The sequence below is a fragment of the Hordeum vulgare genome, chromosome 3H (assembly GCF_904849725.1).
Source record: "Hordeum vulgare subsp. vulgare chromosome 3H, MorexV3_pseudomolecules_assembly, whole genome shotgun sequence".
NCBI lineage: Eukaryota > Viridiplantae > Streptophyta > Magnoliopsida > Poales > Poaceae > Hordeum > Hordeum vulgare.
In genome coordinates, this window is record NC_058520.1 from 600,010,360 (window position 1) to 600,016,065 (window position 5,706).

Consider the following 5,706-nt stretch of genomic DNA (forward strand, 5'->3'; position numbering starts at 1 on the left):
CACGGCAATCCGATGACACTGACGTGTGGTGGAACTATTCGGTGGGCGCAATAGTTGCGGGACACTACAACTTTCATTGATCCGGCGTTGCTTGCATTTTTTTTTCTAATTTTTCTTTTCTCTTTCTTTTGGGCATGATTATACTGCCTGCCCCATCACGTATCGTTGGTTGTATCGGTTGGTTGTTTTGTATACAAAGCGGGGAAACCCTTTTTCGGTATACTATATTGATGCTACATTATCACATGGTAACACTTTTTTTCTAGATGGTGGGAGGATGCACGAGATTGATATATTTGTACAGCCGATTGCTGCTGATTGATTTGTAAATCGTTGGGCCAGTCAAAATCGTAAAACAAATTTAAAATTGAATATCTCAACTTAATGAAAGAATTTCAAAATTAGAAAATATAATGAATTAAAAGAAATAAATGAGAGTGCTTATTGAGAAATTGTTGAGCCGGTCAAAGTCAAGTGACCCAATTTTAAATTAATGTCTTTAATTAATTGCGAAGGCTTAAAAATTAGAAAGGATATTGGATAGTATAAAAGAATTGGATGAGAAAGATTTAAGAAATTGTTACCGTGATCAAAATAGGGTGATGCAATTTTAATTGGAGAACCCAGTTGAATATGGGCTCTTTAAAAGTAAGGAGCAGAGTGTTACAGAGGATTGGTCATAAATGCGCTAGGTCTTTGCTTCTGCTAAGTTGATCCTGCTAAAACTGAAGATTAGTGGTCTAATATTTCTGTCGTCCTAACCATGTCGCTGTGCAAACCATGGGAACACCAAAGCACCTCTAGTGTACTCAGCAATCACTTGTGAAAAACAGACCTTCAATTCCTTTCGCAGAGGCACATAATAACCATTAGTTTGGTTTGAGATAGGTGGTAAAAGAAGGATTCCCATCTCATGGTATTGGCATTGTCAACGAAATCAGTTCAAATCGTCCATCCTCAACATTTCTCCCGGGGTTGACTGAAATCTGGAAGCAGAATGGACTGTTCTTGCCTTGGTTCAGCAGGCATTTCATAACAATGAGCCAGATAAGATGAAAATCAAGCTTTCCGGTTCTTTTCCTTTTAGCAATGCCTGTCTTGCCACTGCCATCTAGCATCCCACAAGTGCTTGACTAGCCAGAGTCACAAGTATCTACCAGCATGTAGTGGCGGCTCTTGTAGCATTCAGACACATCATCTGCGTTGATATTTGAAAATAGAATCTCGGCAACTTTATTCTTCACAAGCACAGGAACTTGTCTAGCTTGGTCTTGCACATAGATCTGCAGATCGTGAAGATATGGTTTTACTAATCTATTTCCAACAAAGAAACTGTTTGAGGTTGGGTGCTAGATCTCTTACCATGAATGGTTTATATATCTGTCCAACAACATGGAGATACTTTGGATTATCAGGGCAATCGATTGGATAAGTACTATCTCCATGAAGATTCCTGAATAGAGAGTTCTATAAATCATGACAAGCAGAGCAATATAGATTAACTGATGAAATGTTGACAAGATGACATGCATTTGCATACTTTTGGTATAGAGGTAAACCACATAACTTGAATCCAATAGTAATAAAATCTCTGACGATATCATTATGTCCATTCAAGGAATGCTTCTCAATGACTGACAAGTGCCCCTTCAATTCAGGTCTAAGAGAACCCATTAAGACAATTTTGCCAATAGATGCATAAATATTCAAATTACATGGTTTGCTCTCAGGTAGTAGTTCCGATATGGACAAGAAGTCTTCCGAATCATTTTTTATTCTTTCTTTCCAATTCTTCGACATCACCTGCAGTCAATATAGGAGTTTTATCCGTTACATAGTATAGATTTTTAAAAGAAAATGTTAATGTTACAACTTATCCAAGAAGACAAGTTAAATAATTATGATCTACTTCTATCAACAGAGAACTTATGGAGTGAAAAACATGAAAGCCTTGATTGTGTCGTTCGTCTATTAACATCAATGTAACATGTGAAATTGTGATATAAGATGGTAGTGAAGACACGGGAATGACATCCAAAGGATTTTGATTACCATCTTATTAACAAGCTCATTTTAATGAAAATCCATTGTTTGAACCTTTAAACGGAATGTAAGGGAAAAAGAAAGAATTAAATATGTAGATTGCTACCTATCCCAATCAAACTAAAATCACAATGCCTTGACAAATTTGTACCCGCTGATGATTTTCTGCACGAGTACTTTTGGTGTGTACGATCCACTCTGACACTCTTCTTAATTTTGATCTTGTAGCATTCCCGAGTTTACAGTTAATTAAGAATTCATCAATTCCTAATAAAAGAGCCCATGTGTTTAGTTATCCAGTAATAGTTTTTTCTTCTTCTTAAACACAACTATCTGCTGGAAAATAAATGTAGATGTTAATATAAACATGAGGGAGAAGGGGTTGTTTGAATATATTGCCCACCTTTTTCCCATCAACAAAGCCCTTACACTGTTAGTCTAATGTATATTTTCCCAATTTTCTCGATAGTAAAGATGGCAAAAACATCATTGTAATTACTCCTGGGTCGCCGTATTTTTAAGTACTACGACCAGGACAATGCCAGTAAAGACTAAAGAGCGGCAATGAATAAAACAAATGCAAAATTCATACCTTCTGGTTGCACTAAATCTTTAGAGTTCATCAAAATTTGGACTGCAGACATCTGAGAAGCTCTTCCCTCCAAGCCATTTCTAAATTCTACTATCTTAATATCTGAAGAAAAAGAACGAGAATGTCTCACCACATGTTGTTTGCATGCACATAAGCTACATTTATAGGTTAAATCAGAAACAAGCTTACCTGATATGTTTGTTTCATAATTATGAGCATGAACGGACCAAGAAAACATCATATTATGAGCATGGTTGTTTCATAATTTTATCTTGCTTACCTGATGTGTTGATTACCAACACAACATATAATTTTTTAAGGGAATCGCAACGTATAACTTGGTTCCTTCGGGGATGAGGTGAGAGCACATCCATTAGAATAAGACAACCAAACAGATTGATTAAGGAGTTGGGGTGGTCATGCTCTTGTTGTTATCACTGGAACCCAGCCAAATGTCGCAGGGAGATGCTCGCTCACACTATTCTCTTGTTCCACTATACATTAACAATCTTTGAAAAAAAAAGAAAGTCCACCTCTTCCGGAGAATGGCAGCTCTCTAGAAACCAATACAAAAGGTTAAAACCCAATAGTTCAGTGGTTACAGTTGCAGACATACCAAGTGGGAGTCAAAATCTACCAGTATTTTCAATTCAATCAAGTTCGTGCTGGAATCATAACAAAACCGCTTTGCTGACCAGATATGTACACGCAAAGTTATTTGTTGCAAAATAACATATATGGTGATTACTAATTCAGCTCAACAGAATTTGCCTAGATGCTTATACCAAAATAAATGCAAACACTGAACCATGAATACGAACATTCATCAGTGCAACGCAAAACACCATTACCTCAATTTCCCTCTCTGCCTCCTTCCGACGCCTCACGACGGCCTCGTCCTCGCCCTCCCTAACCACCACCTCCACATGCTCCTCAACCGCCTCCTTCGCCTCCGCCCCCTTGAACACGCCCTCCACAACATCTGCAGAACAACAAACCCAGCAGAAATAAAACCACCAGCACAGCAGCTCAAAGCACCAAGCAAGCAGGAACCGAAGCCTCACCGGGCGCTCGGATATCTCGAACTGCAGCCCAAATATTCCCTTGTCCATCTCCCCTGCCTTCTTCCTTGCAGCTGCCATCTCCTCCTCCGTCAGGTGATCTCCATACAGGAGGCTCAGATGCGGCATGCACGCTGCAATTACATTTACTTAGTTGCCGCTAATATTCTGATTTTATGGTAACAAACTTGATTCGGGCAGAAAGACTCACGAGCTGGTCTCTGGTAATCGAAGTGGGCGCGGCAGTGGTCGCTCGTGGCCATCACTTGCACAATCAGAAATTTCATGGGAGCAAAGTGTAATGCCCCAAGTGTAGGACTTTCCCTTTTTGTAACCTTCCATGTGGGACCACCTTGACTTTGTCATGAGAGTTTCTATGCATGTATGAATCCATGTGCCACCTTCTATTTTGCTTTTGCATGCATGCATCCATGCCATACCATCCTTGCCATACTTTTGATTCTATGTCATGCCATGATTGCATATGATCTTGCAAGGTGTGATGTTGTGGTATTGTACTATCTTGTGTGATGCATGTGATGTTGGTGTGATGTGTAGGAGTGAGTGCTAGGTTAATTCAAAGCTTCTTGCTATTTAAAATCCTTTTCCCTCCTATTATCTCATGTCAAAATTCTACCTTCCCAAAAGTTATTCTAAAATGTCTGGTGGTTAGAATAAATTGTGGTTATGAGGAGGTGTACTTTTGCTGTTTTGTTCTTTGATTTTAAAGGTGCAAATAAACCCAACACAGTAAATTAATTATTGTTTTGCATTTATTTCAAATGGCTCCAAATATTGTTTTCCTATTTTATTTTAATAGGCCATAATTCCTTATGGCCAGGGGCATTTTTGCTTTGATTTTTACCCCATCGGAAACTTCTAGAGGATTTAAATCCTAGCTGAGTTTATTTTTAAAAGGAGTCAAACCCCTCCGAGTCTTTTCCTCTATTTGTCGCCTATGGCAATCAGCCCCGCGGCCCAGCCCACTTCTCCCCGAGTCACGAGCGCGGGCGTCGTCCTCCTCCCCTTTCGAGCGAGGCAGGCGGCCCCACTGGTCAGTCTCTCACATCGCCCCCTCCACGAGCCGAAGCTCCCCGCACATGGCACCGCGGCGCGTCCCTCGTTCCCCTCTCGCCCTATAAAAGCCCTTGGCATCCGTGCCTCGGCTAGGGTTTCCCCTACCGCCGCCGCTCCACCAGATCCCTTCCCCCTCCTTTCTCTCTCGTCGCGGTGAGGTAAGCCGCCGGTTCCGCCATGACCGACGGGTGAAGGAGATCACCGTCGTCGCCGTGGTACCTTCTCCTCCACGTCGAGGGGTCCAGGAGCACGCGGGCCTCACCACGGGCTCGTTCCCGCCGCTAGATCGACGTCCCCGACACTGCATCCTCTTCCTCCCGGAGCCCCTTCTTCTCCGACGAGCTCCGCCGCGCCGCGCTCTTCTTCCCGCTACTTCCTCTACGGTTGCTCCCTCCTCGACTCATACACGAGGTAGTGCACCCCCTCCTTCCTCCCTGCCTTAGATCGGGCGCCGTAGCCGTAGGGATCGTCAGCGTGATGTTTCTGTCGCCGGAGCCGCACGTCGCCGTGGCCACGTCGCAGTAGAGCCCCTTGGGCATAGTTAGGTGCGGGGATGGATCCGTGTGGATGAGGGCTTCCTCCCCTCCACGAGCTGGAGACGAATTCGACTCGCAGCGCCGGCGAGGCACCTCCCCTGTTCCGGCCAGTCGTCGCTAGCAGACGAGCAGGGGGTGTTCTCTTCTGAATTGCGACACGTATATGTTAAGACATCGATCCGTAGTGCAGTGGTAGCGAGTGTTTGTGCCTGATGAGAGGGTGTGGGTTCGATTCCCCCCTCGGCCTCTTTTTATTTTGCTATTTCTTTGCACAGTGATCAGTGAATCAACTTACACTGTTTCCTTCCTCTATCCTGTCGACTAGATGACAGTGGTGTAGTGGTGTGTTGCTGTTGCTAGAACCAGAGGTTCTGGGTTCGATTCCTAGGAGCCTCTG

The 5,706-nt window shown here is 42.9% G+C and overlaps 1 pseudogene; it reads right to left on the minus strand.

Annotated features, from left to right (window-relative positions):
• Positions 1-911: 911 nt before the first annotated feature.
• On the minus strand, positions 912-3,825 carry LOC123442194 (annotated as a pseudogene).
• Between the last annotated feature and the right edge of the window lie 1,881 nt (positions 3,826-5,706).